This window comes from Bidens hawaiensis, unplaced genomic scaffold, assembly GCF_021521415.1.
Source record: "Bidens hawaiensis isolate Kalapana, Puna unplaced genomic scaffold, B.hawaiensis_p1.1 tig00016747_1, whole genome shotgun sequence".
Taxonomy (NCBI): domain Eukaryota; kingdom Viridiplantae; phylum Streptophyta; class Magnoliopsida; order Asterales; family Asteraceae; genus Bidens; species Bidens hawaiensis.
Genome location: NW_027492537.1, coordinates 539,107 through 565,511, shown reverse-complemented (window position 1 = coordinate 565,511; position 26,405 = coordinate 539,107). Strand labels below are relative to the sequence as shown.

General features: G+C 40.5%; 1 pseudogene; it reads right to left on the bottom strand.

Annotated features, from left to right (window-relative positions):
- Positions 1-9,295: 9,295 nt before the first annotated feature.
- Positions 9,296-11,551, bottom strand: LOC143552007 (putative receptor-like protein kinase At1g11050 pseudogene; annotated as a pseudogene).
- Between the last annotated feature and the right edge of the window lie 14,854 nt (positions 11,552-26,405).

The following is a 26,405-nucleotide window of genomic DNA, read 5'->3' as shown; positions in this document are numbered from 1 at the left end:
CTGAGTGCATATGATGTCAGTATGAGCCTAGAATAGCCATTGAGTCACAAGCGCTCGCAGACTTTGTGGCTGATTTCAGTAATGACATGCAGAAGGAAGCTGATTTGGAAGTTCAGCAACTAGAAGAAACCAAGGATCCTTGGATCCTCTTCATAGATGGAGCTTCCAACATAAGAGGAACATAATAGGGTATTCTACTGAAATCGCCACAGGTGGACATAATACCCCAGTCTGTAGCCTGTGAGTTTCAAGCCACAAATAATGAAGCAGAGTATGAAGCTCTAATCGCAGGTTTGCAACTACCTAAGAACATGAGGATCAGGTATCTTCAGGTGTATATTGATTAATTATTAATAGCTAACCACTTTAATGGCACATATGTTGTTAAAGGAGAAATACTAATCAAATATCTAGACATTGTGAAAGAACTGTCAAAATTCTTCGATTCTTTTAGTATCATACAGGTACCAAAGGAAGAGAATGCTGGGGCAGATGCCTTGGCGAATCTAACATCATCCTTATAAGGTTTCGGAAGCTACAAAGATCCCAATCATCCATATACTCTCACCAGCAATAGAAGAACAACAAGTTATGTTGATAACAACTAACAAAGATATTGTGTTTTGGGATCCATTATCCTCAAATAATCAAGAATCTTGGATCCTCTCGATCAAGAAATTCATTCAAAATGGAGAGATTCTCACCACAGAGAATCATAAATCCTTCAAACTTAAGGTATCACAATACATTTTATTACATGATATTCTGTATAGGAAATCTTATGCAGGTCCATACTTGAGGTGTATTGAAGATCCTGAAATTCAGGAGGTGCTCAAAGACTTTCATGAAGGAGATTGTGGTAATCACACTGGAGGTAGAGCCCTATTCTCTAGGATTATAAGAACATGATACTTCTGGCCAACCATGAAGAGAGACGCCATGGAATACTCAAAGAAGTGTGATTCTTGTCAAAGACATGTCAACATTCTGCATCAGCCAGCGGATCCTGGTATCCCATATCCTCATCATGGCCTTTCATGAACTCGGGCATGGATAGTGTGGGTAAGTTGCCTAAAGCACCAGAAGAAAAAGTGTTCATGCTTGCCATGACTGATTACTTCTCAAAGTGGATAGAAGCTAAAGCTTTTGTACAAGCCTGTGAAAAAGAGGTGATATCCTTCATCAAAAGAAACATTATTACTAGATTTGGTATTCCTTCAGAAATTATTTGTGACAATGGTTTCTAGTTTATCAGGAAAAGAACCACTAACTTTTGTGACAGTTGGGGAATCAAGATGATTACCTCCACATCAATTCATCCTCAAGATAATGGCCAGGAAGAATCAAGTAACAAGATTATCATCAACAATTTGAAGAAAAAGTTTGGATCCAAGAAGGGTAAATAGGCTGAAGAGCTACCTTACGTTCTTTGGGCTGACAGAACAACACCTAAGAATGCAACAGGTCAAACACCTTTCTCATTGGTATTTGGCTCAGGAGCTGTAATCCCTACAGAGATAGTGGTTCCTATTGCCAGAAAAAGCATCCGTGATCCTCAAGCCAACAATGAAATCCTTCTTCAAGATCTAGATACTGTTCATGAGCTCAGAGACCTAGCTAAGATCAGAATGGTAGCATATCATCAAAGGGTAGATGGGGCATACAACAAGAATATCAGGATTCGAAGATTTCAAGAAAGAGATCTAGTTTTAAGAAAAGCCTTCCAAAACACAACTAATCCAGCATATGGAAAGTTAGCACCTAAGTGGGAAGGCCCCTACTTGATCGAGTCAGAAGCTGGAAAGGGGGCATATCATCTGCTGACTATGGAAGGAAACAGGTTACCAAGAGCATGGAATGCTATCCGTCTCAAGAAATATTTATTCTAATCGGGATCAAGTATCCTCCGAGGATCAAGTATCCTTAAAGGATCAAGGATCCTAAAATCGGTAATATACATCTGATTACTTATTCATTTCAGATTCTTCTTATTAATTCAAGGATAATATATTCTTGACCGTTACCTTTTCCAAGTTTTGAGTAACTATGCAGATTTCAATAGAAGGTTCAAGGACTAAGAGGTTGGCCACTTATCCCTCACACTTATGGTACATTGCTATTTTTTGGCATAGCCCACGATTAAGGTGTGATCCTCGATGATCACATCTTCCAAGGTTTAAAGGTTTTCACCTTTCTTATAATTTAGAGTTTCTACACTCTCGCCTGGAGCGCACGTTATCCAACGTATGGTTCGGGGCAGCGGGACCAGTGCATGTTTAGTGGACAACAATTTCGTTGCTTTCGGCCATATGGAGGATCCTACGATTTATGATAGATGTACCATACCACCGGTTTATAGCATTTTAATGTTATCTCAAGACAAAGGTTTCTAACATTTTCATGTTAGCTAAGGTTTTGGCGTTTTCACATCACTTACGTTTGGGCAAATCCCCAGTTGACATTCGTATCTTTGGGTCAGTCCTCAGTTTGGGCTTGTCCCCAGTTCAACATCAGTTTATTTGGGCTTATCCCCAGTTTATTTGGGCTTGTCCCCAGCATGTTTAGGTTTAATCCCAGTTGATATGATAAGTTGTGTGTATCAGGTATCCTAAGATCAAACTACAAGGATCACAAAGATATCTACACTTATGGTAACTTAGGTCTAACCAGACCTTATGGTATGATTTCAGTTTATCAATTTATACTTGTTTGATTTTAATTTATATTTTTATAAATATAAGGATTCGATATTCTTAATCTGTTTTTATAAGGATAATGTAACCTTGAAACTTTATATTAAAACTACTAATAAATCTAAGGTTACAACAGATATATTTTCAAAATGATAAACAACATGCATATAAACAAAAGTTAAGTTGTTATTAATAATAAGTCACCTGGACTTACCCAAAATTCTTAACTCAGATTTCACCATGCGAAAGATGGACCATCCACCCGGGTTAAGCAGGTGTTGTTAATTGTTCAAAAGTGCAGGAAAATAAAAACAGGGCCATCAAAGGCTTCGTCCCCACAAACAGAGGATCCCTCCACCTTTGCTACCCCCAGAAATTGTCTTAAGGATCATGGATCCTTTATCCTTATTACTATTGTTCAGTACAGACCATTATCAAATAACCTTAAAAACATCAGTAAAATTAAAAAAAAAACGGGCTCAGGCCTTGTCTATATTATCCTTCATCGCCCGCTTAAGCAGCTTCCTCATCGCCTGCTGCTGCTTCCTTTCCTTCACCTGTCTCACCCACATCCTTCACACCACTCGTTTCAGCTCCACTTCCATCAGCCATCTCAGCATCCTCTTCGTCATCTTTTCCACCAAGTTCCACCAAAGCATGCTTCCATTTTTCCACATCCCAAGCTGACCTATCGAAAGCAGGATCACCAGCTTCCGCAACCAACTTGATCCTGTGCAACACTGACCTTGCCGCCCACATTTTGGCCTCCTCGGTAGCTTGCTTCACCTCCTGTTAATGATGGGCTTCTATGGTGGATAGCATATCCTCCAAGCTTTTTTTCTCTTTGGTGAGCTTGGCTAGAGCCTTGTCCTTCGCAGAAGCCGCGGTTCCCAATCCAGTAAGACTATCCACCAGTTGGCCCACGATCTTCTCGTGGTAGACTTTGAAAGCGTTCACGGCCTGTACCGGAAAATTACACAAAATAAGAAGGATTCTTGATTCATAAACAAGGGATATCAGGATCAAAGATACTTACAGCAATGATCATTTCAAAAGGACTCTCTGGCTCCGAAGATCTTTTCCTTTTGGATGTTCCTGATTTAGCCCAGGTGGTCGCGGTTCTTGGTTTGGAAGTGGCAGCTGCCTTTAGAGCTTATTTCTTGATGACTTGAGGAGTTATGAGACTATCGATATCCTCCAAAGAAAACTTGCTGACAGACTTGTTGAACTTTTGAGCGCCTGTGAAGCACAAGAAGCGGAATCTGAAGAGATTTCACAAAAAGCCTCAATGAATTTTGCTACAATTTTAAACCTTACTTGACATGTTGCTGGTGGAATCTGAAGAGATTTCACAAAAAGCCTCAATGAATTTGGCCCGGAAGGTACGAACTTCGGAATCCAGGGCAATAAACCTCTTTGCTTTTTCTCTTGTTCCAGGTAGGTTAGCCAAGGAAATGAAGTTATCCACTGCAAAGAACAAAAACCAAGAAAAAACAGTTAAAAGAAGGATCTGTTATCCTGAACTGTTTACCTTCTCAAGGATCTAAGATCCTACCCTTTTAAACCATTTTTAAAGGCAAATCAGCCTCACCAGGAATGGAGCTTTGATTCACAAAAAAGAACGGATTCCTCCAGAGGGAACAATTCTGGATTACTTTGGAAATCGAAGTAGGCTGTCGAGGTTTGGATTTCAAAACAAATCGGTTCAACCCGTGAGTGGTTAAGGTGTAAAGGTATGATAACTCCTGGACACTAAACTCGATGCTCTCTTCCTCTATTATCTTCTCGATGGTACGTAAAACCCTCCAAATCAACGGCATGGCTTGGATATAAAACATTCCAGTGGTCTCAAAGAAGCTCTGGGTAAAACAGGGAAATGGATACGTGTAACCGATAAGGAAAGGACAAGCTAGGAAGCATACCCAAGTCTTCGAGTAGGTATCTCATCGGATTAAAGAATCGAAAGGTCGGAAAACGGTTTCCGGTGGGAACAGTGGTCGGTGATCTCCGATTTCGGGATCCGTGAATTTACAAATCTCCAAGGATGGGTTAGTGATAAGGTTTTGGGATTGCATTTCCGATAACTCAAAATGATCAGAGTAATCGGAAGGAGAAGAGGAAGCGGTATACATGTTTTTAGATTAAATATTATTCAAAGAAAACGAAAAGCGAAGAAAAGAGGATACCTGTTTAGCTGCTGGATTGTGTGGTTATAAAAGGGTTAAGATGATCACATATATAGGCGGCTAGAGAAATAATAAGGGTTAATGATAATTTTTACGTATGACACAGGTCTAATCATTTTATCTTTTGCATAGGATTCAAAATTCAAAATGACAGATGTAATACATAAACACCCGCCATTTTGGAGGCAATTGTTAGGGCATAAAATTTATGATGAGGATCCTCTATCCTTAAGTGACTTATAGATCAATTATCCTTAAGATATGTTCTAGGTTGCAAAGGATTAATGATCCTCGGTATTATTTCTTTACTAACTATTGTATTTGACTGGTGTTGTGATCAATAGGTATAACGGCTCTATGACCAAGTCTACCTGATATCTCACTATTATACTCTTTCCGCATGTGGTCAAAGAAATGGGAACGGCTAGTGGGAAAAGTGGCGCAATAATAGGACACTTTGTTATTTGTTATTTTTGTTTATATTGAGATTATGATCAATTAGGTAGACACTTCACATTCATTAACACTACTCAGAACTCTCTTTAGTAGTTCACACACACTTAACAATATTGTAATCATTTATCATAATCTTCATCATTTGTAACCCGATTTTTAATTAATAAATTGGTGATAGACGAGTTGTCATCACCTGAGGTTTTTATGCCGTCGATCCTCTAAAGATCAAGGGATTTTCCTCGTATAAATCTCTGTGTTCATAGACATATTACATATACAATCACAATCACAAACACCAAGTCCCACAATTACGAATTTGTTTACATTATCCTTAGTTGATTTTTAACCAAAACACATAATAAACAGGATGTTGTTCCCCTTCGTGATCCTTTACTAGGACAACACTTACTGCATTACCCGAGACGGCTAGGTACAAAGATAGGGGTTCCCCATCTAGTGGCTTCATCAGTGCTGGTGCTGAAAACAAGTAGTCCTTTAAGGATTTAAGGGCAACCTCATGTTTCTCCGTCCATTCGAACTTTTTGTTCTTTCTAAGGATATCATAGAAATCCTTGCAATTCTCCGAAGATCGGGAGATGAACCTATTCAAGGATGTGATCCTGCCGGTCAACCTTTGCATGTCTTTTGCATCGTGGGTAACTTCAAGTTGATGATGGCCTTTATCTGTTCAAGGCTAGCCTCTATTCCCCTCTTAGTGACCATATAACCAAGGAACTTCCCACCTTTTACTCCAAAATGGCATTTGGATGGGTTGATTTTCATGTTAGATTGGTCTAAGATGTTGAAAGCTACTTCCAAGTCTTTAAGATGATCTTCAGCTTTCTTGGATTTGACTACCATATCGTCTATATAGACTTCCATGGTCTTCCCCAAATGCTCTTTGAACAACATGTTAACTAAGCGTTGGTAGGTTGCACCTGCATTTCTTAGTCCAAATGGCATAGCAATATAGCAATATATGCCGGTAGGGGTCATGAATGCTGTATCTTCTTGATCAGATGGTTTCATCTGAATTTGTTGAAATCCAGAGGAAGCATCCATAAAAGTAAGCATCTCATGTTCTACCGTTGCATCCACCATGGAGTCAATGTGTGATAAAGGGAAAGGATCCTTGGGACATGCCTTATTTAAATCAATGAAGTTGACACATACCCTTCACTTTCCATTCTTTTTTAAACTACCACAACATTAGCCAACCATCGAGGATATTTAATCTCTCTGACATAACGGCCTTAAGAAGTTTTTCAACTTCTTCTTGTATGATCGCCTTCCTCTCAGGAGCGAATTTTCTTCGCTTCTGGTGAATGGGTTTAATAGAAGTATCAAGGCCTAGTTTATGAGTAATTACCTGTTTTGATATACCTGTCATTTCAAAGTGTTTGAAGGCAAATGTAGATTTTCGTTGTTTGAGGAAGGACACTAGATCCTCTTCAATGTTAGCAGGGATATTGGATCATAGGAAAACTTTTACGTCTGGATCCTCGGGGTCCAAGGATACTTCTTTCAGGTCTTGTTCTCGAGCCTCCAGTACGTTCCTAGGATTTTTTTGTAGTTGCTATGCTACCGCTTGCTTAGCCGCCGGTTTCATGGACGAGGAATAGTAGTTCTTTAGCTTCCACTTGGTCGTTGTCTATTCTCACTACCCCCCCCCCCAAGGAGTTGGTAGTTTGATGCACTGATGATAAGTAGACGCTACAACTTTCATTTCGTGTACCCATGGCATGTCAAGAATTACATTGCAATAAGACAAGTTATCTATAACATAAAATTTTTGAAAAGAGTTCACTCCCTCAATGTATATAGGAAGCTTGATGTCCCCTAGTGTGTTCTTAGTTTCACCACTAAAACAAACGAGTATGGATGATCGGGGAATGATTTCTGATTCTGGGATATTCATTGAGTACATCATATTGAATGATGTTAACCAAACTTCCTTCATCAACTAGGATCATGCGCACATAATGATTAGCAATAAATAGAGTTATAACCAAACCATCGTGATGAGGATCCTGGATGTTCATTCTATCTTCTTCGTCGAAGGAGATTTTCTTCTCATTTGTTAGGGTAGTGGTTCGGACAGGTCGCTCTCCGTATTCCAACTTAGTTTCTTTAGCATGTCTCTTGGCCAAGGAGAAGGAGGTTCCACATATATTCGAACCACCGAAGATGAAATTGATGACTTGAACTGAACCAGTTTGTTTGATGCTACATTGGTATTCATTCGAGTTTTCGAACTCGGCCGGACCAAAATTTTTGGTAAACGCGGGGTTCAGTTCTTCCTAAAATGGGTTGGTCGCTAGAGAACCAAGACTAAAGGTCCAAGACATCACCCTCTAGATGCATTGAAGCCACTTCAACCTTCTCTTCATCAATACCTGAAATATGTTTTAGCTTTTAACAACCATCCTTGAGGATCTCCTCCGTTAAAAGTCGGGAATTCGATTTTTATTATAGGGAATGTATAGTTGTCGACCCCTTTAGGAACTTTGTCCTTCATCATTCTTTCTTCCTCGGGAACGATCTCTTTCCTTTAGAGTTGCAATTTTCTGCGTTTGAGCTGCTATCCTCTTTAGGCGTAACAATCGACTCCAATTTTGCTGTTATGACAGCCAACTGAACAGCAATAGATTTGGGTAGGTTACTACCGTAGGTTTGCACCATTTTGATTCCTGGAAATGGAACCACATGACAAGTACATAATTTAAGAAGATGAAAATAGGCTAGGTTTTTTATTAGAAACAAAGGATAGTGACCCGATTCAAGAGGGGTGGTCTCCGATTATAAGACAAAACAATTTGAATTATCAATAATCTTCAATTAGCCTCTTATTATTTATTTGCTATATATAAAAAACAACTTTGGTGCCGCAAGTGGCCTATTGGCCACTTGGCGGCACCGTATTGGTTAGTGAATTTTGCTCTTTTTCTATTGTAGTTCAGTTACTATAATAAACTTACTGGAAACCGACCAAACATCAACTTTTTTATTTTAGTTCTGGTACCATAACAAACCTGAAACAAACCGACCAAGTTCGAGTAGACCCACGGCCTTATTTAAAGCACATGACCGACAACGCTTGGGTTTTACCAATGCGCAAATTTACTGACCCCCCCCCCCCAATTGGTCGTTTGTCCACCTCAATTTTTATATTTTTTCGTCTTTAAGTTCTAGTACCGTAACGTACGTAAACAAAGCTGACCGAATTAGTGCTAAGTTACCGCCTCAATGCCCGGGATCGACAACGCTCGGATTTTACCACCGCCCGGGTTTCCCAACCAAATAAACATCGTTTTAAATATTTTGTTTTCTTATATATTAATGTTTTTATATGTGAATTTGACGAATTAAATTTTTTAATTAACTGTCAAATTTTTTCAATGGTGTCTATATCGTCACGAATGCATCTGGTGTTGACCGAATTCGTGTCGACTCATCATCATACCTCTCGGATTTTACCAACGTCCGGGTTTCAATGATGGGGTTTTTCCAGCTGCCGAGTTTATGCTATCTACAACTCCGTGCCCATTAGCTGATACATTCTCACAGTATATATATATATATATATATATATATATATATATATATATATATAGCAAGAAACCCACATGATTCATTTAGGACTGGACATTGGATCACGTACTCACGTGAGCTATCTTTTCGGTTAGAGGGCAAGTGGTGGAGATTTTCTTGCTTGATCTATACATTTCATATAACCTTCAATTTAAAGAAAGGTAGCCTTGAGTTTTAGTTGATACAAATTAATTTTTCAATTCAAAGAAGGTAAGTTAAGGCTGAATGTGAGATGATAAATGATCATATCCTTATTTATTAGGTAACTGGCATCATTCAAAAACCTCTCGAAAGATATACAGCATGTACCCAAAAGATAAAGTAGTCTTTGGTTGGTTGGTTGATTGATTTTATTAATAAAAGAAAATGGAATCGATACCAATTAGGTGTGTTTGGTTGGACACATAAATAGGAATACAAACATGACAACCTGTATTGAATGCCCCAATGTTATATAATAATAAATAGACATAATTATATACAACCAACTATTATCCGTGGTCATGTGATCAAAATAGTTCAAAATGGAATAAGTCCAAGTGGTTCTTGACTCAAATTCTAAGACTTGTGACTTGAACCAAACATAGATCCTTGGGTACTCGACCACAAACTGTTGGTATCCTGAAAACTCATTCTAGACGACTCGTGACCGAGTGGCGGTGGGCGGTCCACCAACCGTGGGATATCAATGTCACCTTCCAACATCTTGAGAGCTTCACAAATCGTAGGTCGAATGGCTACCATCACATGTGCACAAAGTAACCCAACTCTTACAAACCTACTCATAACACTCTTAGGCAATGATTCATCTCTCATTGAACTATCAAAAACCTCTTCCATTCGACCCGATTTTACCAGCTCCCATGCCCAATCTGCAATCAAAACCCTCTCAGGGTTCACTCCTTTCACCTCTTCAAGCACTGCTTTCCCACTCATGATCTCAAGAACAATGATCCCAAAGCTATAAACATCGCTCTTTTCAGTCAACTGTCCGTAAAGCGCATACTCAGGAGAAACGTAACCATAGGTTCCCGCGATTCTTGTAGTCATATGAGATTGCCCATCTCTACTTTGCTTAGCTAACCCAAAATCCGCAACTAAGGCTTTCATATTCGAGTCCAAAAGAATATTCGTCGCCTTAATATCTCGATGAAATATCGCAGGCTTGATCCCCTTGTGCAAATATAATAGCCCATTAGCCACATCAAGAATAATAGACTTCCTTTGAGGCCAACTTAGCCTCTTGCTTGAAACCTTTTGGTTAAACAAATGATCATGTAAACTACCATTCGACATAAAATCATAAACAAGATACCTTTCTGCTCCATTAACCGAATCACTCGTGACGCAAAACCCTCTCAACGGCAAAAGATTCCGATGCCGAATCTTACTAATAATTTCAGCCTCATTAACAAAATCATCATCGGCATCGGTATCAGTATTGGTCATCTTTTTAACCGCAACAACAGTTCCATCAGCTAGTATTCCCTTATAAACAACACCAAACCCACCTTGACCTATAAAGTTTTGTTGCGAAAACCCTTTTGTGGCTGCCTCAAGCTCACCTATCTGAAACCATTTTGCACCAGTATTTGGCAATACCCTGGCTTTCACATCCCTCACGTAATCAACATGTAACTGAGTCTCCTTCCTCTTGTTATAACACCTTCTATAAATCCAAATCACACCCAGAACACATACAGTTCCAATCAAAGCTCCAGAAACAGCATAAACAATATTCTTGTTTACTCTTGACTTGGATTTGGATTTATTATTAGGTTTAGACAAAGTTACTGCAAGTATGCAATCAGCAGTTCCAAGATCTTCCGGTCCTAAACTGTTAATAATCCCAGCAGCATACAGAACAGTAAACTGAAAACATTTAGTAGAGTTTACGTTCAGAGATGCCAACCGAGAGTGAACAGTCATCCCAGCATCAAGACAAGATCTACACTTCAAATCTCCTGACAAATCTCCATCACATGAAGACTCCAATACAGATATGTCACCTGACTTATTAACCCAATCTGCAACCGTTATTATTCCAGCACAGCTCGCCGGGTTTGAGACGAACTCGTCAGGTGAGTGGAGGCAGGAAGTAAAGGCTTGATTAATAGGGATTAAGTTGAGGTGGGACTGGAAATCAGAGAGACAGTGATTTGATGTTTGTGGGTCTGGGAAGTAGAATGTTTTGTTTTGTTTAAGGTAGTGGGAAAGGCCGATGCCGAAGAGGCTACGGAGGGCGGTGCAGCAGTTTGCGGTGGTGTTGGTGGCGGAGCAGTCGGAGGTGTCCCATGGGAAGGTGTTGACATAAGCAAAATCTATGGGGCATGAAGAGTTTGAGGCATGAGATGAAGGGAAGATGGAGAGAGAGAGGAGGAACAAGATTAAGAACATGTGTTGTTTTTTCATCATATTTGGTGTTCTTTGTTGGTCACAAACAGGTGGGTTTGATGTGTAAATGTTTAGTTAGGGAAAAAGTGATTTGAGCACTAGGTACAAGTTGTTTTATGGTTATTTTGGTTTTATTTTTTATTAGGTGGTTGGTAGATTGTCAATTGTATGTGTCTTCTAGATTGAGATTTTGGCTCAAAAACTTACACCTTACATCGTTATCGTAAAAATAAAATATGTTTAGATTTTTGGTTAATAAAGTATAAGACCATTTTATTATAGATTTAATAATGCTAATTGATGAAAAAAAAATTGCTATTAACGACATCGTGTTTGATTTTTGTTAAATTATCAATTTTGGGGGTTCTGGAGTTTAGTTTTGGGGTATGAACCAACACAACTCATAGATTTATTTATGTCATGTCATATCGTGTTAAATATGTCAAAATTATCTTGTTCAGGTTGTCACGTTTGGGGTTGACTCGTTTAATGTTTATTGGGGTCGAATCTGGGAATTCACGTGCCTCCGCGAGCCGAAAAAAATATGTCCCTTAAACCTTAGCGTATGATGTAATGCAAACACATTTTTTATACGCCGATTAAATTTATAGCGATAAACATAACAATTAGCAAAATCATGGTATTAAAGTAAGTTTATGACATACCGATTAGACTAATAGCAATTTGAGAATTTGTGAAGCTCTTCTAACATTCTTGATAACATATTTCAGGAAGGTTGCAAGCTTAAAACTGGGCAATGATGACCAATGGTTTAAAATATATTTGGAGTGTAACATTTGACGTTAAACAAAAAACATGTGAAACTAATAGTCAGAGAAAAAATTAGAATTCGAAATATTAATCTTTCAATTTTTAACACTTTTAAAATTACGCGCTCTAAAATCTATATATGAGCTAATTAGTGGGTTAACCAGATTAGCACATTTATTAATTCGATCATATTTGAGCTAACTGATTTACTAAACAGGTTTGTTTAGATATACCCATTTAATACGTAATTATTTCATAGTAAGTGGATGTTGTGATTTGGATTATGTAAGGAATTTTCCACCTATAACTTTTAACGTTGTCAAAGCCGTACCAACCGACATATTTGACTTCAAACCTCTTTTATGGTTAGAAGGCACATCGACAAAGTCTTCCAGGTAAAGTTTCTAATAGACCCGAATAAACAAACCAACACCTAATTCCGAATCAGTGGTCTTCAATATCAGCAAACCGAAAGAGTTTTGTTGAGAACTCCTTTTGAAATCCATAGTCGATCAAGGTAACTCGGTCAACAATGCCACAATGGAACAGTAGATCTCATCGGGCAACTGGAAATAAAGATTTAAGTTAGTTGCAAAGATACTAAATGTAAAAATAAGTAGCCTGCGTACATTTAAAGTTTTTAAAGGTAGTTGTAGGTGCACGCCTCCGGGTTATTGGGTAGGCACATGGTGGTTTCATTGTTTAAAGTTTGAAATTGGGCTCACTGTTTTCTTTTACTGCATTTCGTTGGTCAAAGTCTAATTTAGCATAATAAAATGTTTGAAAGGAACAAAAATCCAAATTTATATTCCTTACTACCAAACAAATATTTTAAAGCGTTGAGATAAGAAAAGATATAATTGTCAAATTTTGTCTGTTAATGATCTCTATAAAAGTTTGTCCGATTTGAATTATATATCATGTAGCATATTATATATGTTTGTTTATAATCGCTTGTTAAGTATTAACAAACGGACAAACATAAACGAATACACAGATTTAATCCTTGAAAAACGAGCATAAAAAGACAATTAATTTACTTAATAAAAATAATACAACAATTGTATCTAGTAAATCGCACGTATCACTTTAATAATGATATGTTTGTTAATTTGTTTATTTAGAACTAAATAAACATACATAAACAAAACCTTGGGTATTTGGACGGTGGTTTACAACCTAACCTAATTGATATTTGTAACAAAAATAAAATACTTTAATGAGAGAATTCGTAGTCCTTTTCAGCTGTGTGTTTTTAATATAATAAGTTTAAATGGTAATATGTTACTAATTTAGCATACCTTATCACATGCAATAAAATAGATTTTTGAAGAAACACTAAATGACCCCGGCAGATTAAGGATAATCTGAGGGTTAAGTAGATGTTTCCCACGAGGGTTAGATCCGGCAAAGATGGTTATTCTTCTCGACCTGCAAAACAGACACCGTAAGCTCGTCACTGAGATGGGGGGGGGTTCCTCCTTGTGACCACCCTCCGGCATGAGAATCAGACTAGATTGCTCTGAATATAAGTGTGTATTGAGAGAAATAGCTAGAGAGAAGATAAGATGATATGAGATGATAATACCGTTCCAAGGTGTTGAAGTATTTATAGCCGAAGGTAGGTTTCCAAGCAGGTACGGCCAGCTGTATATAATATTCCTTTTCCACCAACTACGGGCTATGTTCGTGCCACGATGGGAGTTGGCGGGTAGGCAGCGGCTGATAGTGACATTTTGTACTGGAGCGTGCTCCTCCTGGTACTATTGTTAGTGAGCTGTCACCCTGTGATTGGTTCATGGGTCGCTTTTGTCAGATCTTGTCTATTTGTCCATACCTTGGTAGGTATAGTACAAAAGATCTTCTAGAAGCGTACGGACTGGCTCTTTTGGGCGGGAATATTCCCGCCCTGCTCATTCCTTCTTCAGGTGACATTACTGAAGTATAAGAGTTAGTGCCTTATGCGTGTAGCCTTACTGTTAGTGCGGGTAGCCTTCCTTCTTGGCTTATATCTGCAGCTGCGGGAACAGGCAGGGTACTTTACCAATGGAGGCTTTCCTGCGGGAACAGCTGGCTTACTGCGTGTAAGGTCTTCATCTCTCTGAGCATGGTGGGTCCTGCGGATCTAGTTGGTCTTTGCGCAGACGTCCCTCTTCAAGATGAGTCTTGTGGGTCCAACATGGCTTTGCTGGGACCTACCTCTTCAAGTCCCCCCAGTCCATTGTTCTTCTCATGAATTGTTAATAAGTGAGGGGAACTTTTGGACTTTAAGCAAGGGGTTTTGAAAATAGTTTTTCGTTTTTTATGGTTTTCCTTGGGGATTCCTCCCGCAGTTTTCCTAATGTCACTTGCAGAAATTCCCGACTTTTCTGCCTGATCTTTGGGTATGATGCGGGTAGGTGTGTAACCTCCTCGCGAGTCGGGAGCGTTGAGTTTCACTTGTGTAGATTCTCCACGAGGTTTTGGTAGTTTGACATAGTGATCATTTATGTTAAACAACCAATTCCACCTTGAAGCTTCAAACAATCTAGTTCTCAACGTTCCCGCCATGCGGGGGTGCTATTTCTCTTTCCGCAAGCATGGCCCATAGGATCCTTCTTGGTTTCAATTCCCTGCAGGTGCTAAGTATGTGAAGGGTTTCGCCTTGACACTGTACCCGCACTCGTCTTATGGTTCCTTGCTTTCCAAGGTATTCTTGGCTTCAATTCCCTGCAAGTGCTAAGTATGTGAAGGGTTTCGCCTTGACACTGTACCCGCACTTGTCTTACGGTTTCTTGTTTTCCAAGGTAAGGGGGTATATTCCCTCTTATTTTTGAATCTTTTTGAATCTTTTTGGAATTCAGAGAGTTGGTGAAAGGATAAGGACAGTCCAAACGGTTGAAGGGACGTTAGCGTCTTCTGACGGTTTCAGGACGTGCAGGAAGTTATGACGACGTGACAGCATGTGGTCAATCAGGACGCTTTTTCAGGCGCGTGGGCGCGAGTTTCATGACACGCGCCATTCCGACACCTGTTGCCAGCTTGCTGTATCTACACGTGTCGCCGTGTCATTGCGCCTGCGCTTTCTCTCTCATCCGCATTAAATTCATCTTATTCATTGCGATGAGTATATAAGGGGGGAGAGGGTGTATCTCGTCCCATACCTTCACTTCACTCTCCTTTTCCTTTTAAGCGATTTCCGGCGAATACTCATCTTTTCCGGCGAGCATTCTCCTGAAACCGCTTTCTTAACACTGAAAAATGTCTTCTTCTACTCATGATCCAGAGGTTAACGTCGAGGAGTCCGACGTTTACCTTGAGAACCCAACGTCTACGTCCGATAAGGACGATAAGAGTACTGCTGGCGAGTGCCAGTGTACTCTTTCTGTCGATGTATACCATTACATCGTCAAGAAGTTCATGCTTGAGCCGTATGAGCCAGAGTTTCTTGAGGCCCATCAGACGGTGTACGATGCCCCTAAGGGCAAGATAGGGGTTTACGCCTCGTTCTTCTTATATGGGAATCTGAGATTCCCATAACGAACTTCGTGTACCGTGTTTTAGAGAAATACGGTGTTCACTTGACGGAGGTGCACCCAATGGCGATTGCTAAAATTCGTCATTTCGAGTGGGTGTGCCGTATTTTGGATATCGAACCTCTAGTCGACCGCCTGATGACCTTCTACGCTTGGAGGTGCATCCAGGGTTGGTATACCCTTGTTACTCGGATCAAGGGTTTGAAAGATCTGCGCTACTGAGCGTAGTCTTCGTTCTTGGAAGCGGGAGTTTTTCTACATCTCCCCTCGCGTCGTCCCCATCGCGATGACGTTCAAGAATGGGAGGGCACTTCCTAACCTTCACGCCTCCAACTACCAGGAGACGGAATGGTTCACCAAGATCTCCCAGGTTCAGACTCCGGTTTATCGCTTCGCGGAGTCTGGGATGGTGATGCTTGGGATGAGCTGCGTGTGGAAGGATGCCGGGTCCGGGACGCCGCAAATACCCATCGTCCTTGAATACGGTTTGAACTATACTCCTTATGGTATGCTCCGTCTTTTGTGTTGGTTTAGGGTTTTTCTACTAACACTGTTATCTTTTTTTATTTCAGAGGGGAACGACTTACAATCGCTCCTGCATCCGCGGGATACTGGTGGTCCCGCACGGCTGGGTACTCGCGATCTCAACGAGAACGAGTTGCCCATTTTGGAGCAGATGGCGGATAGATTTGTAGAGGTCTACCCGCCGGGCCATGAAATTTTGAGCGCCACTCGGCTAGGTAAGGAGTTCTTTAATCCCCGTCCTCTTCATGCTCAAACTTCTGCTGGAGTTCCTCTGATTTTGTCATCTTCTGATGAGGGATCCGCAGATGGGCCTTTCTTTGTGAGGAAGAAGAAGGCTGCTGGCGTGAAGGGCAAGGCGAAGGTTACTTCCGTCGTCGACCTGGGAAATCAGTCTGATTCCGAGACTGAAAGTGAGGAGGCGGCGGGGAACCTTGGTGGTGGCGAGACCATTGTCTCGGAGGTTGAAACGGCTGTCACCTCCGAGCAACCAAGCGTTGCGACGGTGACTGGCGTGAAGAGGCCAGCTCCATCGGGTTTGTCTCCGCCTGTCAGGTCTTTCAAGATTAAGAAAACCCGTAAGTATATTGTGTACCTTTCCCGCATTTCTTTCCGCCATTGTTTTTAATATATTTTGTTGTCTTCACGCAGGAATGGACGTATCCGCTTTCCAGAGCGGAGCGGGAGGGAGCAGTTCCGGACCCACGACGATAGGTTTGGTCAACCTATCCGAGGCGATGACCCAGGCGGCTGCGCCTGTTTCTGGTGCCGGTTCGGTTGCTCATACTGTTAAAGCAACTGTTCCAGTTATGACGTCATCTCGGCCGGCCGTCAGTGCCATCTTTACCACATCCTTCACTGGGCCGGCGGTGACTTTTTCTGCGAGCTCATCCGCAGCGACGACCACGGTTATGAGTTCATCTCAAATGAGTTCATCTCCGATGGTCTCTACCACAGTGGCTTCTACCGTGCCCCAATTGGCGTCAGCGATTACTTCGTCCATGGCCGGTTCTTCAGGTATGTTTAGGGTTGGGACCTGTTGAGGGGGTCCAATCTTTGCCTCCTTCCCATCTCCTTGACCTCTTGGATGGATATCCTTTATGTTCGGGTGATGGGTTTGGCGGCTATCGGCCTGTTATCGACCCTACAGGTGCGTGGGGTTACTTTGGCCTATTATCCATTCTTATCATTTTTTTTTCTAACTGTTTTTTGTTTTTGCAGTTTCGGATTCCAATGAGGTGTATGCTCCACGGTGGAATATCCGCCGGGGAACGACCCTCCGGACGGCTGCGGACTGCGTCGACTGGGCACGCCATGCCGCCCCAAGCAGTGCGTTGGGGGAAGCAATGGCTAGCTACCAAGAGGGCAGGTTGTCCAACGAGCTCCGAATCCTCCTCGCCCGGATGCAGCCGCGTGTCGAGTTACTTTGTCGTGAAAACGACAAGTTAAAGACTGCGCGTAGCCTGGAAGTGGCTCAGGCGCGAGCATTGCGGGAGGAGAATAAGAAGCTTGCTGCCACCGCTGCGGAGAAGGAGAAGGCCTTCAAGGACCTTGAGGTCGAGATCCGGGCCAGGCATGAGGCCCGTTCCAAGGCTACCCAAGCTGTTAACGAACAGCTTAGGTTGGCCAAGGAAACTGCGCGTAATGCGACCGAGAGGGCCACCAAAGCTGAAACCGTTGCTGAGCCTCTGCGCGCTGAGAATGAAGAGCTTAAAGCCAAACTAGAGAAGCTTCAGCAGGCTCATGATGCTTTGGCTTTAGAAGATGCCAAGAAGCTACAAGAGCTCTTGGATCAGAAGGGTATGCTTGATCGCACTGAGCGAAAGCTTAAGGGCGTTGAAGAGGCTGCTGCCAAGGATGTGTTGCTTGCCAACCTCAACAAGAATGAAGCCGAATGCGCGCGCGATCAAGCTCAAGCTACCCTTCAAGAAGCTCTGACCAATAAGGAATGGCTTCTACGAGAAGCGTTGCCGCAGGTACGCATAGCTCCATAATTTCTTTGCTTTACGCTTTTCTTTATACTTAGAAAAGTTTATATATATTATTTTTTTTTGTAGGTTGTGCATCGGATTTTTGCGAACACATCTTATGACGATGCCATGAGTGCAGCCCTCAACGCTTCTCATGAGGATGAGGAGAAAGTTGGTTTCTTGCTTGGTCTAGGATTTGCAGAGAAGGGCATCCCGCCTTCTAACTTTCCTTTACACGATGTTGACACTGAAGCTGCCTATGACCAAGCTGTGAACCAGTATGCTGCTTTCTCTCATCCGGTCGTGGAGAAGGTGAACGAAGCTGCTGCTGCTAAGGACGGGCTAGCTGTTCTCAAAGCTTTCCTTGAAGAGCCGCAGCCAACTGATGGTGCGGGTTCAAGCGGGTTTGGAGGGAGTGGTCCCGAAGCTTGAAGCCGTTAGGATAGATTTACATTTTTTGTAGGCGGGTAGATACCTAGCCATTTTGTAATGCTTGAGCAGCTTTTTATCATGAATATAAATGATTGTGCGGGTAGGACCGTCACTTTCACTTAATGGCTTGCTTTGTAAACGTTATATGATTTGCTCATGCATATTTTAGTTTAACTTGCAATTGCCTTGCTTCATAAACATTATATGATTTGCTCATGCATATTTTAGTTTAACTTAGCAATTTTCTAAGTGTTTCGAATAAGTTAACTTTTCGACGCGCTATTGATAGTAGGTTAATGTTCAGTTTCCTCTATCATGATTGTGCGGGTAGGATCGTCACTTTCACTTAGTAGGATGACCAAATTTCACCTATATCTGACCTGCGTGAAGGTTTTCCTCATCTTTTCTTTAGAAATTTTCTAAGTGTTTTGAATAAGTTAACCTTTCGACGCGTGATTGATAATAGGTTAATGTTCAGTTTCCTCTATCATGATTGTGCGGGTAGGACCGTCACTTTCACTTAGTAGGATGACCAAACTTCACCTACATCTGACCTGCGTGAAGGTTTTCCTTAGAACTTTTTACCGTTTTTGTATTTATGCGGGTTTTGCCGCTTTCCACACGCAACGACTTACTTCCTCCCTCACTTATTTATGTTGTGAATACCGGCATATCAGTGTGGTCAGATCATATGTATAAAGGTAAGGCTATCAACATCAATGTGATAAGGAGAATCATTTCCATTAGAAGTGGCTCTAGGCCTTTTCTTTACAAGTTTGGAATTGATCTACATGTAACATCTGCGTAATTGAGCTCCATTCCATGTTATTGGGATGGGGGTGCCATCGAGCCTTTCGAGCCGGTCTGCGCCCTTTCCCAGAAATTAATATATGGCCCTTCCCAGACCGGGGCCAGCTTTCCTGGGCGTTCCTGGTTCGGAATCTCGTTGTTACGCAGTACGTAGTCTCCGACATTGAAGTTGTGGAGTTTCACCCGCGTGTTGTAGTTGTTTCCCCAACTGAGGTTCTACACGCGTTAGCCTGCTCAGCACCCATTACGCCACGAGGTGTGTGAGTTTCCCATCTCTGACGAATGTTTCGACGACATCCTTCAAGGATATGCATTCCCCAGTGGTGTGTCCTTTTGTCCCGTGGAAGTCACAGGATTTGCTCTGATCAGTGTTTTGACGCTGTCGGATTATTGGAGCTTTTGGCCTTGGGAGCCTCTCGGTGGCAAATATTTCGGTGACGCTTTTGGTGAGTGGCGTCCATCTGGGATTCCGGTTCGACGACTGCATGTTGTCCCTTCCGCCTAAGAGAGGGCGAGAGTTGGATGAGGTGTCAAAGTTTACCCTTGACTGCCAAATACCAAGCTTCCTCTTTTTGTTTTGTCGGGCGGTATGGACGTTATTTTCTCTTGTCCTCTGGGTGTAGAGGTTTGTGATTTGGGGAAGATCTCTACCCAGTTGCTTCTCCGTTTCGGCAAAGCGTTTAGCTGCCGTCATAATGGCATCCCACGTGGATGGCATGCCGTCTTTGCCTGTCAAGGTGCGGATGAGCTCTGGGTACTCAGCGCCCTGGATGAAAGCGGCGCGAACAAGATCTTCGCTGATATTGCCCAGACTTAGCTTCTTTGAGTTGAAGCGAGTGATGAAGTCTAGCAAAGATTCGTCTTCTTCCCGGATGCAGTTGAGGATCGTCCATTGCTCTTCAGTATATTTTCTTTGTTGACTGAAGTGCTGGCTGAACTTGCGCTGGAAGTCTGCCCAATCATAGATGTGGTGGACCGGTAGACGATCAAACCACGCTCTGGCTGCCCCGATGAGCATCATCTGGAACATGTAACACCATGTGGGTTCCGTCCAGTTACTGACGGTTGCCCCCGCTATAAATCTGTTCAAATGGTCGTCCGGGTCAGATATGCCATCGTAAGTGCCTATGTTGGACATCTGTTTGGCACTCCTTGGGGCGATTGCTTCCGCAATGTCCCTTGCAAATTTGGACGTTCCCGCATTCGCAGCTGTTGGTCTGAAAGTTTTGGAGAAGTCAAGTGGGTTTCCCCCCGTGTTCTTTGGTTTGAAAGTTTTTCCGAAATTCCTTCTAGAGTGGAAGTCTGCTTCTTTACGCTTCTCTTTCGTCTTATGACGAGGGTTTGCGTCACTGTCAGATTCTTCCCAATCTTCATCATCCGCATACTCGCAATCATTGCTCATGTTGAGCTGTTGTCGCGTGCTTCCGAATTCGTCATTGGCCTGTTGGAGTGAACGTAAACGTTCGTCCAACTCGGCTTGAAATTCTCTCTGACGTGCTTCCGCCCAAGCTTTTACTTGATCTAGTGTTTGTCGGGGAAGCCTCGTCTGTTGTTTCTCCAACTGGGTATCAATGAATCCCAGGGGAGGATTGTTTACTGCACTTGCCCTGGCTTGGGTAACCAGGGTAGTGTTCGTAAAAATCGTGTATTCACCGGTGTTCCCCCCAGTAGCTGGGGTTGTTGTTACCGGAGCTTCTTGGTTACCCAGTGGTTTTGGCATCGTAGTAACGTTAACCATCTTTCCAGAAGTTTGAAAAAACTGAGAAAAAGATTAAGTTCTAGCTTAATGCACTGATGGCGCGAATGAAGAAACACTAAATGACCCCGGCAGATTAAAGATAATCTGGGGGTTAAGTAGATGTTTCCCACGAGGGTTAGATCCGGCAAAGATGGTTATTCTTCTCGACCTGCAAAACAGACACCGTAAGCTCGTCACTGAGAAGGGGGGGGGTTCCTCCTTGTGACCACCCTCCGGCGTGAGAATCAGACTAGATTGCTCTGAATATAAGTGTATATTGAGAGAAATAGCTAGAGAGAAGATAAGATGATATGAGATGATAATACCGTTCCAAGGTGTTGGAGTATTTATAGCCGAAGGTAGGTTTCCAAGCAGGTACGGCCAGCTGTATATAATATTCCTTTTCCACCAACTACAGGCTATGTTCGTGCCACGATGGGAGTTGGTGGGTAGGCAGCGGCTGATAGTGACATTTTGTACTGGAGCGTGCTCCTCCTGGTACTATTGTCAGTGAGCTATCACCCTGTGATTGGTTCATGGGTCGCTTTTGTCAGATCTTGTCTATTTGTCCATACCTTGGTAGGTATAGTACAAAAGATCTTCTAGAAGCGTACAGACTGGCTCTTTTGGGCGGGAATATTCCCGCCCTGCTCATTCCTTCTTCAGGTGACATTACTGAAGTATAAGAGTTAGTGCCTTATGCGTGTAGCCTTACTGTTAGTGCGGGTAGCCTTCCTTCTTGGCTTGTATCTGCAGCTGCGGGAACAGGCAGGGTACTTTACCAAGTGAGGCTTTCCTGCGGGAACAGCTGGCTTACTGCGTGTAAAGTCTTCATCTCTCTGAGCATGGTGGGTCCTGCGGATCCAGTTGGTCTTTGCGCAGACGTCGCTCTTCAAGGTGAGTCTTGCGGGTCCAACATGACTTTGCTGGGACCTACCTCTTCAATTTTATAATGATGCATTTATGCTTCTGTGTTAATATTAAAATTTTACATCATATAAACGTGATCAAGTCCTTTCTAAATTTATACGAAATATAAGTAATTAATTCCAAGCTAGGACGACCTTAGACCAAAATTTTTTAACATATTATAACAACTACTTTAGAAGCCAAAACGTTAAGCAAAAAGTTATTTTAATTTTAATTTTAATTTTAATTTTATTTATATTAGCCTAATTTATAATTTTAACTCATTAAGATTACCTTAGGGAACCACTAAACAAAAATGATTCATAGAAGTAATGATCGGAGATTAGAGTATTTAGATCTTATTTTCTTTCTCTATCTTTAAACTAGAATAAAAATTCAATATTTATTTTTCAAATTTATCTCTTCTTTCATAAGACCTTACACATCTTATTTTTCATCTCTATTGTTTTTTTTTTCGTGCTTGAAGTATAGACCATAATGCCTATGATACAAACCAAGATGCAAATTTTCGAGATGTGAATAGTGAACGGAGATGAAGATAGAAATTGGAATGGAGAAAGATGCAAACAAATACTCTAATTTTATAGATGAAGATATTAAAATAACTAGTATGAAGGTAGGACCGGTAACAACTATTTTCTAAGTTGGGATTTGTCACACCCCAACCTACAACGAAAATATTCGAACTGTTAGTTCACAGCTCGTAAAGCACTATCATACAATATATATTAGTGACAATATCTAATTATATATATTAGTTTTGAAGCATCTGGTAACTAACAAAATGCAACTGTTTTAGTGCTACAGGTTTTTAAGCATAATGTACAAGTCATCCTTACGTGTTGAATTGTGTGCACTGACAATGTGTTTTCCACCGCCTACCGCCATCTCTCTCTCACTCTCACTCTTTTGTTTCTTTTATAATACTCTGATGTCAAGCAGCTACCCCAACCAATCGTCGGCGATTCTTATAATTCTTTAGTAGGCCGATTTTACATTCCTTCTGATACAGATCAAGGAGTTGAATTCTCGGGTTAGGGTTTTGTTCAGGGTGTGGAGTTTAGCCGTTTAGGGTTTCTCGAATGTGAAAACGATGAAGAAATCGAAGGATGTTTCATAACACATTGGTAGGATTGATTGAGCATGCATTGCACTTATATAAATTTGCAATTGTATTTGTATTGATCTTTTATATTCAACAGCAACGATTTCGGTAACGACTGTTGTTGTGCATACAGGGCTAGGTAATTAACTTTATATTCATCTAGATAATGAATTCCCTAAATGCTATTATGTCTTTCATCCTATTCTCAACGTATATTTTCTTGCTCATATGTGTAGACGATTTGTTATCATTTTTGGTGTTTTTAGTCTGAATTTAACTTTTCAGTGCAAACCTGGGATCTCCTTCTTAGTGTTGGTGTAAGTAGTTGTTGTAATTTCATTGTTTTATCTTAGTAGTCCTACTGTTCTGGTGGTTATTTAAACAAAGAAACTTTGGAATGAACTAAACTTCCTTTCTAAATTGCAGGCTTAAAACCATCTTTATGTTCATAAAATTTTAAATAGTTTTACATAAACCTTCAGACAATAAATCTTTTTAAGGTATGTTATCTTTCTTGATATTGGTAGTTTCATCATTTTTATCATACATTGATTAATTACTTCGTGTGTCCGTTGCATTGTGATACATCTCTGATGGTGATATAATCAATTTTGTTTATAGCTCCAACCAAATGGCTTTTTGATCTCCTCTTACTCAATAAATCATACTGTTAAGGTTTGCTTATTCTTCTACATTGTGAATTAATCAACATGACAAAATCTAGCCAAAAGTAGAACAGTTTTGATGCACACATAAATTATAAATTTAACATTATATACTTGACTTTTAGACCCGTTACCTAACAGAGGTGTTAAACTGGTCGAAGCAGCTCAAACTGTTGGAAACGTGGAACACTTTGAAAAGGTGCACATATTATTAGTGCATGTTAGTTTGTTGAACACCTAAGTAGTAGGTTAATTTGTGTATGTAAATTAATTGTGTACTTGTAAAAAGGTGTTTATATGAATTCATTGTATGTGTTTGTAAACCTTTTGCATGTATATATATATAATTATGCAAACCAATATCATGAGTATCAACAATCAAATATTAAGCAAATAATTGGTGTCGTTTGACCATAGACTAGCGGATCGGGCATTAGCTACTAAGACGAAATAAATACAAGTAAGGGTTTCGGTTTACCATTGCCTAGCAAATCGGGATTTGGCTACTGAGACGGCGTGTTATCATACTTTACTATGATTATGATTGATATCTCCGAATGCGATAAACAAACAAATGAGCATGTAAGCAATTAGTATATATGTAGCATTCCGAAATTTCTAAGAAAAATATTTAATATATTATTTATTTATGGTGGAAAGGTTTTCTTGAGTTAGTAGAGAATTAATAAAATAACAAAGATGGAAGGATAAGTATGCTAATTAGATGAAATTAATTATGGACCAAAAAGAAAATATGGGCCTAAGATCCATGGACTTAAGGGAGTATAAATACCCCTTAAAACCCTAATCTTTTCCATTTTCACACATTTCTACACCATAGCCTACACCATAAAAAACACACACTTCTCCAATTCCCGTTTTTGAGAAAACCACCCACAAAGACACAAAGATTCCCAGAGATCTAACCGTCGGATCAGTCTCAAATTGTAACTGAGTATTCATGGTATAAGTATGAAGATTTTCACCGATTAGATCTTCGATCAGAGGTCGGGAAGTCCAGTTTTTATCACCAAAACCGTAGCAGCTCAAAAGTGAAGATTTCGGCGACTGTTCAGCTGTTCCAGCGACTGTAGTAGCGGTTTCCGGCGAAGAAGAGCTGATGTATTTGTAGATCGGGGTGAGACAGTTCCGTGGCCGCTTGAATTACTCAAATCGGAGTTCGTTTGATATGGTTTTGGGCTTCTCGAGTGATTTTAGACAAACCTTAAATGTACGTTTTTGTTAAAAAAAGCTCAATTTTCGTGCACAGATTTGCATGAAACTTGGTAGTATGATAGATCGGGTCATGATTAATGATAAAGCAATGAACTTGATAGTAAACGGGTTAGTTATTTGTTTCGGGTAAAAGGAGTAGTGTTTGATTTGTGTAAAAGAGAGGGGTAAACGAAGTCGGTTTTACACAAAACGTGGTGGGATAGTAAATCGGACCTTATTATGTGAGAAAAATGTAAACTTGAACATAAATGAGTTATTTGGAATGAAACAAGTTATACGGGCGCATATGTTTGGACGCATATGATGTTAGCGTATAAGTGTGTGTATCTGTATAAGTCTAAGCATCAAATAAGTAGTAGAGACCGTGTATGTATATAAATGTATATGTGTAGCGTATATGTATGCATGCGTCGTGTATGTATATAAACGTTTATGTATACATGTAGTGTATATGTATGCATGCACCGTGTATGTATATATAAACTTATATGTATATATGTAGCGTATATGTATGCATGCACCGTGTATGTATATAAACGCATATGTATATATGTAGCGTGTATGTACATAAACGTGTACGTATGTAAGTACCATGTAAATATATATAAACGTATATGTATGTATGGACGTATATGTATGTGGGCGTATATGTACGTATGCCCGTATATGTATATAAGATGTATATGTAAGACTTACACGCTAGAAGACTTATACGCTGAATGACTTACACGCCAATAAGGACTTACACGTTAAAATGATTTTCTAAATAAACGAAAGATAAACAGCGTCTACGTACGTAAACGATATATATGGACTTATATGATATATGAAGATAAGTAACTAATTAATAAAGAAAGGTAACATTTATAAAACGGAAAGTATAATATAATTAGGAGTAGTTAAGTGATACTTGTTAATTGATACACAGTTAGCTGTGCACAACTCAAGAAGGGCATTACCGTAAATTCAGAGAGGAATCGTTTACAGGTGGGTTTCTAGCCCCATTTCCTTGTTATGTTTTCGGGGCTGTGTGCATACTCGATGTGATAGTTAATACGCTTACCTTAAAATGGTAAGTGTATTCCATGTATAATATATGTGATAGATACTATGTTATGATTATGAATGAAAGCTTGTCGGTACGTGAACGATCTTCGGATATTGCACGTATTGACAAGGGAGGTATGTAAATGAAAGATGAATGTGTATAATATATATATATATATATATATATATTTATATTTATATATATATATATATGTACAACATATGAGTATGTAATAATGATTAAAGAAAGTATATATATGTTATGGGTATGTAAAGACAGTTTGTACGAAGATGAAGAAGTAAGGGATCAGACCCTAATAATATCTGAGATAGAGAAGAAAGGG